General features: G+C 37.5%; 1 protein-coding gene across 47 annotated transcripts in view; it reads right to left on the bottom strand.

Moving 5' to 3' along the window:
• Positions 1-14,572, bottom strand: part of RIMS1 (regulating synaptic membrane exocytosis 1) — a 335,729-nt gene that overhangs the window by 15,015 nt on the left and 306,142 nt on the right. The window contains exon 1 of one of the 47 annotated variants that reach the window (XM_055809569.1): positions 3,744-4,035. The exons of the other annotated variants lie outside the window; for them this stretch is intronic. The gene's annotated coding sequence lies outside the window, so the exon portion shown is untranslated. Of the gene's footprint in view, positions 1-3,743; positions 4,036-14,572 lie in introns of those variants that run through there. 47 annotated transcript variants of the gene reach the window in all.

Below are 14,572 nucleotides of genomic sequence, written 5' to 3'. Positions count from 1 at the left end.
CAGGACAAATGGCCCAAAATTACTTGTATCCATGAGTGCCCTTAGCAAAGGCATGACTGCACATGGCATCACCACTGGCTTGACTTGACCTCTGGGCTTTATGAGATGCCTGGAGGCAATTAATACATTTTCCTCTTGTTTCAGTAGAGTAAGTCTGAAATGACAGGAGGGCTATGCCATGACCTGCTGGAGCAAAGTTTTTATCCTGTGATGCCCAGGTGTGTTTTACATGCCATGGGACAAGGCTAGGCGACATACAAAAACATGCAAGGACATAAGCTTGGCAACTCAGTCAATAGGAAAGTGTCAGAGACCTCTGTAGGGCAGATGACAACAATTCTGACATGGCCTTCCATGTACCGGCTATAGGGAGAGGTGCCTTGAGCAAGCATTGCCCAAAATCATACCTGAGGGCTACTAGTTAGTTAGCACCAAAAAAAGAACCAAATTTACACACACGCAGCACCTGAGTAAGTGGCAGGGAAAATTTGTGACTGGTTCAAAAGAATGCTCCAGAGAACAAAGTGTACATCAGCGCTAAATCCACTCATGAAAGAGATAAAAAGAAGAGTACTAATACTCAAGGTCATTGCATTACTCAAGGGCAAATTATTCATGGTATCAAGCATGCTCATGCACCCGAAGAAAGGACTACAGCTCCAAGGCCGCCCTGACTGAAACCTGGCAGGACTGTGACCATACTATTGCTTTGCACACTGACTGTGCAAGACACCAACAGGATTATGTCAACTGGAATCGTAAGGGTCTTCCTCAATTCAAGGAACTATAAAAAGAAAAGCCAAGGGGCACATTTCCTTCTGGTCCTTTCTGATGTGTTACTGACTTCACAACCTCAAATTTAGCTGCTCGGAAACCTGCTGAGTTACAAGTTCTGCAGCATCCCACTCACTCTGCATGCAGCACTTTTAAACAACAACAAAATATATTTACACATGAATTGACACAGTGCCCTTGGTTTATAGTTATAGAACGGAGAAAGAAAAGAAGAAATAATTCAAACAGCATTTGTTTTTTTACATGCGTACATCTCTCAGATGAACTCAGCAGCAGATTGATCACAAAGACTGAAAGTACATAGCAACTATGGACAGAAGATAAAATAGTAAGAAATATGACATTTAAATACAAACGTTTCTTAGACTTTATATCCCACAATACTCCACTGTATTTTTCATTCTGTGTATTCTGCTATACTCTTCTGAATATATAATGCTGTTTACAAAAAGACATCTGAAATATTGCAGTAATGGTCTTTTAAATGTTTCTTCCAACTATCACACAATACATTCAAAGAAAGAAGAACATTCTTTATATTCTGTGGTGTCAAACCCAAGGTTTAAAATCCAAATACAAACCATCATGTACTTCTTCCCATTTCTATTTATTAACACAAATTCACAGACAACATTTATACTATTATAAATAACAAAACCTTCTAGAAAGAATATGAACCTTTTCAGGTGTGATAATTTGTCAAGATGTACCTTTTTATCAGCAGTTTGAAAAAAAACTATCTCACAACTATATTTATAAATTCACATACTCAGCTGGCACCAATAAATATTTTCAGATCATACAACAAAGACAATGTAATTAGTCCTTGTAATATACACAGTATTTTTTTTTTTACATATTTAGAGACAAAGGAACACAAAACACCAATCCTAACAAAAGGAGATTTCACTGAAATGCTGTTAATGGTTATATTAATGCTTTGACGATACTTTAGCTAGTGTACCGCAGAATCTCAGCTTTTGACTATGTTACTCTCTGAAACGCAAACTTGCAAACTAGGACTCAACAGTCTGCACTTCGATTTCAAAGGAAAGTAACTTTGCTTATCCAGCAGCTCCTACTGACTTCTGTGAAGCTGAAGTAGTACTTTGCAAACAAATGACAGGAACTGCTTAAGGTCCACGCTCAAACCAAATGCAAGTAAGAATTTGAAAATCAGGCCATTATTTACTACCTGACAATGGCTTTAGCACTTTGAGTAACTGCTTTTACAAATCTTATCTCCTTAAAAAAACAGATGGTCTCACACATATTGACTGAAAACAAAAAAGTACAAACAAGCATGTGGTTCTGTATGATTATCCTGATACACATGATTTTCTCATGTCAGGGAAGAAAATGCATGTCTAACCAGGACATACGTATCTTAAGGAAAAGCAAGGCTATCTGCTTAGAAGTTCACTTACAGCTTCTGAAATTACTAGTATTTTTCATCCAAAGACTTTTACATTAATAGTTTTGTCCACATACTTGCAATGAAGTAAAATGAGCCACTGTCTGTCAGCCAAAATAAGGCAATTAGTGATGATACATGATAACGAGTTTTTACTGTTGGGATTGCGCTAAACACACTTTATAAACATACAGAAATAACAGCATCTTAATTACCTTGTTCACACATTTGCAAAGAGCTATATAAAGGCAGAACATATGAATGAAACTAGTAATAGGTATGCATGCCTAGTTCTAACTTTTAAAGCCTATTTCAGTGAAATTTGATTAGTAACACAACAAAGGCAGGTTTCCAACAAAATATTTACTACATAAAAAGTTTATGAAATTGCAAGCACCCACTTTCTCATACACTTTTGGCTTTGTTGGCTGGAGGAGAAAGCAAGACAGAATGAAATAAGAACCTCAGAAGAGCTGTTTGTACTTCAACAGTAACATTTTTACAGCAAAACACAGCCCTGTATTACAACATTATTTACTACCAGCCAACCCTTGGAAGAGAACGGACATATGGTACAGAGAGAACATTTGTCCACTGAAAGGCTGCTGGGACACAGCTGCCAGTTAATAGTACAGGAGGGGAAAACAAAATCATAACGCAGAAGGATGTAAAAGAGATTCTTCAGATAAACTAAAGCAACATTTCATTTCCTTAAAAATCTAAACATTTTTAAGTAACTGCATGATATATTTTTTGGTTCTAGGCAGTCATTACAATTTTAGTAAATTTGAGACTTTTAAAATAAAAGCATTCACAATTACTTCAGTATTTATTATTAAAAACATAAAATGACAGCATGATTACTAAAAGACATTGTTTTACAAAATGGTATCACCAATAAGACACTTTATAAGACATCATTAATAAAAAGACTTACTATTGCTATGCGTCTTCAAAAGATTTCCTGAGAATTATGTGATGTACGTAATGGCAACCGAAAGTGTAATTCTTTTAGTAATTTCCATAAAAATGTCAAAACGACTGGTGCCTAAGCATCTTCTAGTAGAAAGGGATTACATGCTTTTTTGTACAGTTGAAAAGTTTCTGAATAACTCAACCCTAATTTAACAGCACAGCATTTATCAATCAGGAGACGTTTACACAATCACGAGACATTACATCTTCAGAAACACTCCCCTACTTTTTCTTGCAACAATTAGCATCCTGTGGATCAATCTGAACGTGCGGTACCTTTTCTGTAGTCCTATCTGTTCAGCCTGCAACTTTGAAACCCTTCAAGTTTTATTTTACTACTACCGGCACTTCCCAGGTGGGTATTACATTTCCCTTTAAAAATGTTACTAGCCTGCCTTTAGAGATCATTCCTAGTGTATCAGATCAGTGGAGCATCACACTGACACAGGTTTTTCCTCAGTGACTGTAGCATTGCAAAGTTACAACCCTAGACTAACACACACTTGAAAATCAGACGAAGTAGGCTCATCACAGTAACGTACAGAAAATACAGGCTTACCTCTGGTTCAAGCAAAATTAAACATCGGCTACAGTATAATCCTTAGCAAGCAGCTGGCAGATGAAGCAGCTTCACCTTTGTTTAAATATCTTGTGCCTTTTCTGGGTAGAATAAATCTCTGGGGTCCTGGCGTTGCCTCTCCCTCGTTCTCCTGTAACCACTTGGCACTGCAGCGCTGTGAGGAATGATCAAGTTGCTTCTCTCACAAGTTCCTCTTACAACCGTGATTACATTATAGGGCCTTGCAGTGAAAAAAAGTACTGAACTACCTGCCAGCTAGCACTTCATAATAGATTGCCAAAAGGTTACAAAAATCCATCACAGTGTATTTTCTAGTGATACGGAAGTAGAGAAGAGCACAAAATATTCCTGGCAAACTTGGCTGATGCATTTTTTTTAACAGTGCTATTCAGAACTGAATGAGGAGAGTCACATAAACCCAGAAACACATTTCTATATCTTGGCAATTTTGGCACAATCTGCATGAATTTTGGTACAAAACCACCTGAAAGATTGCAAAGCTGAGAAAGCTGAGAAAGCATCAAATCAGCATTAAATATTAAATTACAGTGACGCTCCAAAAAAAGTCTCAATGATGTTACTGTGTTAGAGGGACTTGAGCACACCAGAGCCAAAGTTTCACTGTCTCCTAAATGCCCATGTGCATTTTGAGAACAGAACTTAATTTTTTGATTAGTCGTTTCGTCTTTAAACTCCATTTCGAGGAAATGGACTTTGCCATATGGTCATTTCCATGTCCAATTGTTCAGTTTTTCTGATAATCTATTCCGAAAAAGTAATACGCTTTCCTCTTGCAAATGGTTAAGAATCAATTAATTTAACACATCTTTATCAACTTGGCATTCAAGCACTGCAGGGACCATTGTGCTTTCTCTCACTCTCTTTTACAAAGAAAGGACATATCTAGCATAATATATATAGTGGATTTAAGTATCAGGTAGATTAAAGAGAGAAAGGATAAAGCAAATGAGTCAGTATTGTCAAGCAAGAAGAATAAAACTATTTCTAAAATAATTGTAATGGGGAAAAAATGAAAAACATGCATGCAATAAATTTCTCTGCAGAACTTCAAGTTATGGTGAAGTTCTGATTATCTAAAGTATCATAAAATTAATGAGAAAATTGCCCCAAATGAGATTGCGCATTTCAGCAAATAAACATATAACAGGCCTTTATGACTGCAAATACTGTGTAGGTGACTAGCAAATTCAAAGCCCTCCGCAGTAGGGATGCAGTATATCTCATGTCACACCTATGCAGAAATGTCCACCTATTTTCATTGCATAGGCACATATTTCCTACATATGTCATGGTTAAAGTAATTTGTATCCTCTTGTTCTGCATTATGCATGTAGAAGTGACGCTCAGAACACCAGAGAGGGTGGTTTACCACCTTTTTGAAAAGCAGGTAGTCATATGGTATGCAATTATCTCGTGATGTACGTTAAAAATACCAACAAAACAAAACAAAACCAAACCACAATGAACAATTAAATGGAAAGATTTATCTTCCAAAGATCAGTGCAGTGCCATGGTAGGAATGAAATGCTGATGTTGGTAGCTGCTGCTGTGTGCATGTCATCCTCCCCAGACATGCCTTCAGGATTACATGGCAAAGGCTCTGAGACCACACTGCCATGTTGAGCAGTTCCCTCCCACTCAGGCTCTTGCTTGGGGAAACTCAACAGAGCTTTAAAGTTTGAATAAAAAACCCATGGAGGGAAGGCCTTCATGCCATAGGCCCCCAGAATGCCCCCACTTTGGTCACAGCCTTTCCTCCTTTATGCTCCTTCAACTTGTCCCAGGAAAAAGAATTCCTTATATTTCTTACTTGTATGATCAAAACCCCTTTCCAGGATTAACCCCAGTCAGTAACTAAGCCCCCCGCACAGGCACTCACTCACTCACCCCTGGTGGGACGGGGGAGGGAATCAGAACAGTAAAAGTGAGAAAACTCCTGGGTTGAGATAAAGACAGTTTAATGGGCAAAGCGAAAGCTGCACATGCAAGCAAAGCAAGACGAGGAATTCATTTACCACTTCCCATCGGCAGGCAGATGTTCAGCCATCTCCAGGAAAGCAGGGCTCCATCATGTGGAAGAGTTACTTGGGAAGACAAACACCACCACTCTGAATGTCCCCCTCTTCCTCCTTCTTCCCCCAGCTTTATGTGCTGGGCATGACCATCCTATGGTATGGGATATCCCTTTGGTCAGTTGGGGTCAGCTGTCCCAGCTGTGTCCCCTCCCAGCTTAGTGTGCACCCCTAGCCTCCTGGCTGGTGGGGTGGGGTGAGGAGCAGAAAAGGCCTTGGCTCTGTGTAAGCATGGCTCAGCAATATCAAAAACATCCCTGTGTTATCAACAGTATTTCCAGCACAAATCCAAAATAGCCCCCTATTAGCTACTGCGAAGAAAATTAACTCTACTCCAGCCAAAACCAGCACAAACAGACCTGCTCTTCTGGATCTGTAATGGAAAGGCCGACGAAAAGCTTGGCTTGTTCCTCCACCACTGCAGGAAGAGCAAATTCAAGTTCCTCTGTGTCCTGAAATATTAGCCTCAGACCCTCTACAGAGTAAATTTTTCTGGACAACCTCCAAAGTACCACACCCTAAAATAAACTTTCATTTAATCTTTCCACATTCCTGAACACAAATCTGCATCTTGTTTTTGAAGTCACCTTTGCACTGCTGGAGCCCATATCATCATCAGTGATCCCACTGAAGTTTCAGCTACAATAAAATACAGCCATGCTCTTCAGCCAAAGTACCTGTGCTAAGGTTTATTTTGGTTTTGAATTTCTTTTAAAATGTGACTATATAAAGTCCCAAGCCAGCTATGTTAGACGACATACAGAGCTACCTTTCACATTTGAGGTTAGCCCAGGCAACAGCTGCCAGAAGGGAGGCTAAAAACTCAGGGGAGGCTCTTTGTTTTGGTCAGGTAGAGTTCAAATCTGCTTAATGGCAGTCCTGGTGCCAAATTTATCTCTTTAATTAGCTTTTTTTATTCACAGTAGTAGTTTAAACAGGTAAGCAGCGAGCGAGCCAGTCGCTGAATGTTTCCATTTTAAACCAGCTGTTTGTGGCATTACATTCAAACAGGTTTACATTAGTTACAGCAGTCAGTGTGTAACAACGCCTACAAACTTGGGCAGTGGGTCTGTGCCAGATAAACACCGCATAACTATAAGATATAATTGTTCCCTTTCTGTTTATATTATTGAAAGTGGATAACTGTACATGAAGGCTCAGTTTAGAGACAGACCGTTCGGCCAAACTTCCCAAATGAATGCTCTGGCATAACCCCGCTATGAAATCCTAAGGTTTGCATCCAGTATTGCTGGTTTATGTCCATTATCAAATATGCACTGAGGAAAACTCTACTGACAAGACGTAAAGGTTCAACAGTGCTGCAGACAGACACCAGCACAAAATATTGCCACAGCACCAGTATTGCTTTGATTACTGGGAAAAGCAGGTAGAAATGTGAGATAGCAGGATTTTCCGTAACACCTTGCCTTTTGCCTTTAAAAATGAATCCACGTTATTTTTGCAGGTTCCCTTGGCTGCCCATTTCTCATTGTCCTCAGCTCTCCTTTCTGGGCTGCAAACCTTGCATAGTGAGGAAGCACTTGCCTTTCTCAAAGGCAAAGGAGATGAGACAACAGCCCACAGACACCAGGCAGAAAGGGTACGGATAGAGGAAAAGTTATTCTGTGTTTTCTCTGGTAAATTACGCTAAATATTTATTACAAAGCATAATTTCTTTATTGCAACTGTTGGCTTGTTTAAGAATAGATTACTCATATAATTAATCTGTTACAAACATGATAAAAAGCTAAGAAAAATATAAGCAGAAGGGGGAATTAGCTATATATTATAAATCCATATTTGAGAGCATCTGAATTAGAGCTAATAAATATAAGCAGACAGAGAGTGTTTACCAAATTTTAAAGCCCTTTCAAAGACAAGGCAGGATGAGATGGAAAAAGAAAATGAAGTGGTGCTAATACAGCCTATCTCTATAGAAAAAACCCCTCCCTCCCAAACTTCTGGTTTTTGAAAACACTTCCAAACTGGTATGCCAACTAAAACACGGGGTTACTTGAACTACAATTTTTAATGCAACAGTGCAGGCATATTAGTAAGTTTAATGATCAAATGCATTTTTCTTGAACACATACAATATCTGCAAATATTGCTCCATGTATACTAATAACAGACATTACAGTACAATATAAAGCTAATTCCAGTACTTCCAATTTAACAGGCCATTTTCCTCTTTCTATATTGTCCGAAACCAGAGATTAAGACTGCGCATTAAATTTTATTGCTATTTTGATATGGAGGGTGCTGACAAACCTATTACAGATGAAGAGATGACAACCATTTTAAAATAAACTTGAAAACAAAAATTGCATATGAACGTCAAGCACTGAAGAAAATGAGAAGGGGTAGTAGAAAATCAAACTGCTCGGTATAAAGGAGAACTTTCAAATCCACATCATAAAAACAAACATGAAAAACTACAATAATCAATCAGCCCGCCTCAATCACAGATTTCAAAATCCAAATTTACTTGCAGATAGCATATCGAAAGATGCCTCCCCAGAGTATGTGGCAGAAAATGAAAATATAAGCAAACCTTTTAATGGCCCTAGGCTTACTATTGGCTAAACAGAAACTTGCCTTTTACAGTAATTTTAGTCTCTATCTTAGCACAGAATAACTCAAGCCAAGTAGTACTACATCTTTCCAGGGATTTCAATATATATTAGTTGATGGATGAAGATCAAAAAATACAAAAGTAAAACAAACTTGCCTTTCATAGCAGGATTACACCATGGTGTTTGACTCTTGCAGAGCTGATGGTTTGAAGGTCAGGCTCTTTGGAACAGATGCACTAATCTCTTATTATCTGTTATTACACAAATTATTTCAGATAGTATTTTTTCTTGGAACTGACAGATAAAGCTCTATTTGCTGCTCAGGATTACTATGATCATTAATGAGAGTGCTCCTTTTTGGGTGCGTTCACAGTGTGAAAGGTCAGCTGTTACTGAGTACAGGTTGCTACAAAAATAGCAACAGCCAGTTAAATAGTAGGCAAAAATAAGACACTAAGTTCTATGCAGGTAAACTGTTGCCAAAATAAGGATTAAACACAATATAGGCAGAGAAAAAAGTATTGCTATATACAATATAAATCAAAATCACCTAAGTTAGAACTTAAGATCAAAACAGGATCTTGCTCTGTTATTATGAAATACTCTTTAAGGAAACATGCAATTTTGTTTTTATAGTGTCTATTGTACACCAGATTTTAAAACTCCATGAGTACAACAGAGTCTAACATGACGGAACATTGAAAAGAAAACAAAAAGCAATAAAATGTGTATAAACCCTGGCTCATTTATATAAAACGATTAAAACTACCCTCCTGAAAAAGTAAAGACTGGATGGACATAATAAAACTAGCTAACTGGCAGGTAACAATAAAATCATAATGAAAGATGACATTAAGAACAAGCAAATATCACAAAACAAAAAGTTTGGGAAGCTCCTTGATATAGTTACTGCCAGAATAAGACACAATATAGAAGTGACTTTCAATAAGCTTAAGTAACATACACAGTATAATAACTATTTCAGAGCATTTAAATAATAATGCTTATTATGTTATTAAATAAATCATCTTTAGACTACAAAAAATTCCAAAATTAGTATGTCAAGTACTAGAAAAAGGATATTTTTGAAAAGGAGACTGCGATCACAGAATTCACCCTATCCACTAGTGATGCAGCACTGAAGATACGTAATGAAGACAATCTCCAGTTTCTTTTGAAGTGTTTTGATGTGCATTTCAGTGGCAACAGGAGCCAGTGTCACCAGAAGATGACTGAAATCTATAAATTATTTTACTTTATAATTCTCCCATACAATGTGCCTGATTGCATACAGTTCCCAAAAGAATATATTTATCTTCACAATATTGCCTATTTTCCTCAGCTTTACATATATCTATTTACTTTTTAATAAAAGGAACATATTCTAGAGGAAAATTGAAGGCATTTCTCTCAAGTCAAGAATTTCCAATATATAGTCAGAATAGTTTTTAGAATAGTTTATGTTTTCTTCTACAGAAATTTTTGAGTAAAAGCAATCTTTCTAACCCTTGATTGGACCCTATCATCCAGTGTTGGTCTTTCTCTGAAGACTGCATCATGTGTATACCAACTTGGGAAAGAGGAAGATGCACAGATGAAGATCAAAACTTTCAAAGGCCTTAACTTTTCTATACATTTTTCTGTCATCTTCAGAGGAACTTTGGGCTACACAGGCTCACTGACTATATCAACCCAAATATAAAAAGAGCATGGATAATTTAAAACAAATTCAAAGCGCATGGTCCTACTGAATATTTTCTTTTCCTCTATATCTGGAAGAAGTGGGGGTTTGTCTTACATACTTATTCACAAAAGCATGCAGAATTTTCTCCAAGGTCCAAGTTCATCATGTGTAGATCTCCATGGGACTATTCCCTGTGAAACAGAGATAGGACTGGACCTCACCCTCATCAGGATGATTAATGCATCATACTTTTAAATAAAACTTCTAATATATTTGTAAAGTGTCAATATGGTATTTCAACAGTGAGGAAAATGATGCATTTTAGAAACCAAAACCAACTTTCCTATAAAATCCCGTTACAGCACAATGGTGCCTAAAAATCTGAAATAATTAAAATTAGCTAGCTATTAGGATAAGATTTATATAAAATAGTATTATGTTTTTAATAGAACTCACAATCCATGAGTTTATAATATGTTCTGTTCTATTCATCCCAACAACACAATAACAAATAAAGCACCAACCCAGAATCAGGATGAAATTCTTGTCTGCTTTTCTTCAGTATTACAAAGGGAAGGGTGAACATGTGGCATACACACTTCAGCATGGCAGTTAACCACAGTATTTTCAGGTATTTTGTAAAGGTAACTTATGACAGTGATAAGCTATTATTTTGATCGAAAAATTAGCCATCTGAATGAAAAGATCATGTTACAGAGAGTTCAGCATTGTTCCATCAAGTAAGATAACAAATATCACCTCCCTATGTTCTGAAGTATAAAACATGAGCTGAAAGAATGGTCAACAGGATATAAGTATAAACACACATTTTCAAGGCTACCCAGTGATGGATGAATCTATTTGTAATTAATTTAGTTAACGAGCTGTTCATATACCTTATGCATTTCTTCACAGTTCAACCAAGATCACCAGACTACAAGATTTTAGGGATCTTACAGTGAAGTCCTGACTCAGGTTGTGGTCAACATACATTTTATAATAGTATCAGTAAAATACATCGAGTAATTATGTACCACAACTTGCTCATTTTTACACTGCAGAGAAATAATCTGTTGTATTACCCTTTAAAGCAAGCCCTTCGTGGTAGAGTATTTAATTGAAATCCCCAAACAGAAACAATCTTACTAGCAGGGCAAAAGAAATTAAGATGCTAAATGAAGCCAAGGACTAACGCATGCACAACTCACATTATATCCCAGCAGCACAGAGAGTCCTACTATAACATGTTGTAGGGGTCAACCATTATACTGCTTTCAGACATAGATCCCCATTTCAAGAAAGCTAACATTGCCTTAGTTTGCATTGCAAACATTATTAAACATGTTTAATATGTAAGTGATATTTAGACACATTGTAATGTATGGACATTTAAGGTCTCATGGAATCTTTGCTTAAAACAGTACCCCTAACTGAAGATTATACATGTGCTCACACACATACATGCACCCTCTGTGGGCACTCCGGCTTGGTTTTTTTTTTTTTTTTTCCCAGCACCATTTCAATGAGATTACTGTATCTCTTACAATGTGCTCCTAGGTACTTTAAACGGTCACAAATATTTTTTATCTAGTAATTACAGTCATAAATTTTTAGGAAGTCTTGGCTCTTCTGCAGACTGAGATTTTCAGTAGGTCACTTCCAGTCCTGGAGTTTGCTTCACAGTAAAATGAGATAATGGCACTTACCATTCCTTCGTAAAATGCTTTAAGGTCTATGACTGCCAACAATGCAAAGAACAAAGAACCATCACTACTATTAAAGAGGTCTGACATGAACTATAAAAGTCAGAACAAAATTTAAGAGCATATAAAATAAATTGCACTACAAAGTGAAGTTCAACAGTACATGTTTATATAGTAGCCATAGCAATTCTTGCTCCAGTTGGGATTAGAAAATGATTGCTATACTGCTACAGCAACAGGATAGATGAACAATTGCAAAAGGTCATTCACTTATTCTACAGAACAGTCTTACAGGGTTACCAAATTCTTAAGCCTTGAAATAAATGGGATTTTTCAGCAGCAAGCTCTCATGAGCAATTGATTTCTGAAAAATAATCACATCCCACCAACAAAGAGAACTTACTATGCATAAAGAGAAACTATCTGCATATGTAACATGCTGACTAGCATGTCTGTGGGAAGAAGGAAGGTCCTTACTGAAAAAGGAATGCCATGATGCAAAGCATCAAGGCTCACTTTTCAGTTTCTCAACTTTATTTCCTTCACAGTTCTTTCCCAAAACCCTTACGATCCTACTTTTCTATGTCACACAGCTTCTGTCATAAGTACTGCCAATATTGTAGTGATGGGTACCACATGAACATGGATAAAAAGATGAGAAGAAAATCAGATGTCCCATCTGTCATCCTAAACTGACACCATTCAGCCCTCCTTTTGGGACCAATTATTGATCCAACAGGACATCTGATTTGCCTCACTGTTTCTCTTCCACACTTATAACAACAAAAGTGAATATTATTGCTTTTTCAGCAACAGGCTATTTGCAATTCTATGTGACAAATAATAATACAATAGTAAAAAAGCATAGTACGAATAAAAGCAGTAACATGTAAAAGTTGTCCCACCCTCACCTCCCCTGAGTAAAACTAAGATAGCATAATTACTACTCATTATATCAGCACCAAACACACGGCAGCACTAGATGAACAGCACACTGCAACTTGCTGTGCTCTCCCATTGACTTTTGAAGACCAAAATCATTATCATATTCCCAATTTGTAGAAACTGATAGTGCCACCTAATAGAAAAAGTCATATTTTTGTTTAAAAAGTATGTGAAAGTACTTACATTTTCATCACAAACATGGTACCACAGGACAATGCTGTTATATATTCTGCTTGACTGATGGCATATGAAATGCTTGGATCGTGACAGTTGTGCTGAGGGTGCAACTAATTAGACTTACAACAAAACTACAATTCATTGTATCATTTCCATCTACAAGGTTATTCAGGTTTTGGTTTGTCTGGAAGGATTTATAGCAATTGCATAGTGTTGGTTTTGATGATGACATTTGCTTATCAGAAGAGGTAAGTTATTTAAGGAGATCATCAGACATAAAACTGCCTTCTCTTATTTCTTCTGATTTGATCACATCTAAGACAACCAATGAACTTCTTAAAGGCTTTTCATGGCGGTACTTTTCTTCTGAGCTGACAATCTCACTATCCTTTATATAAACATATTAATGGCTTTCTTCATGCAAACAATTAATACAAAAATATAAAACAAACACATACATATATGTAACTCTTGCTTAGCATTCACACAGAGACTTCGAAAACTCTGACTTTAGAGCGGCAACTAAATTCTGCTGCTCTTACGGATTCTGAGCAATCAGCAGAGCAAATGAGAGAAACTGCTTAGAGGTAGAGAATTACTTCATCTCAGTAAGATCACTATCTCTTCTACAAAAATAGTATCACAAAACTTAAGACAGTCGTACCAATGAAAAAAACATATCCCATTTAAAAAGTGGTAATTTCACTTTAACTGTGCCAAAGGTTCTTGAATTTCTAATTTTAACTTTGCTACCATTCAGCAAGATGAGGATCAAACCCGGTGCCACGACACTGCTTATCGCATGCAAAGCTACGAGAACAAGAAAGTGACTATTTTGTGTAGCTCAGCAGTTGGGTCATTTCTTAAGACCTCTTCTATCCAGGCAACTCTGCCATGTGCCTCTCCTCTGTGCAAAAGGGGCAGCAGAAACCCTTGCAGGATTCAGCTGCTGTACATGAAGGACTGGGGCAGCTGAAGCGGGGGAACCAAGGAAAGGGCTGGGAGCAGAAAGAAAGAGGGCTATGAGGAGGCTAAGCAGGATTCTGTCACTGAACTTTACGTGCCTGTCGATGCTGTACTGGGGCTAGTTGTGCCAGATTCCTTTTAGAGCATAGACAGAAACAGATATTTTAGAGCGCAGTTCACTTTTACTATCTCAGATATTTACTTGAAGATGGATACGCCATGTGCAGAAGTGTACACTTCTCTCTGCTGGCTAGAAAGAAAGCCTGAAGTGATGAACTGACCACTAGTTTGTGGATACCTACGCTTGCTCAGACTAAATTAACTTTGTGATTATAGCTCCTGGTCTGCTGCTTTGAAGAACGGTACCTCTCTAGTTGCATTGGAAGGGTTCCTGCTCTCTATCCCACAATCTCTCTCCAGCTTCCGAAGCAAAGCTTATACCATTTAGGTGTATTGAAAAAGCATGGTGTGTGAGAGGCATGGACATATGGGATTCCTTGAAGAGCTGAGCAGGATAAGTGGGAATTAGTGGCTGGAATATTTGTGCTCAAGTCTTCCTAGATGCAGCCTCAGATATTTATTTATTTATTTATTTATTTATTTATTTTATCCAGAGCAAGCAAAGCGATGAAAGCAGCTGCCACATGCAACAGAATGGCGCCAT

This window comes from Falco peregrinus, chromosome 7 (assembly GCF_023634155.1).
Source record: "Falco peregrinus isolate bFalPer1 chromosome 7, bFalPer1.pri, whole genome shotgun sequence".
Lineage (NCBI taxonomy): Eukaryota > Metazoa > Chordata > Aves > Falconiformes > Falconidae > Falco > Falco peregrinus.
The sequence above is the reverse complement of the archived record's forward strand: the minus strand, read 5'-3'. Positions and strand labels throughout refer to the sequence as shown.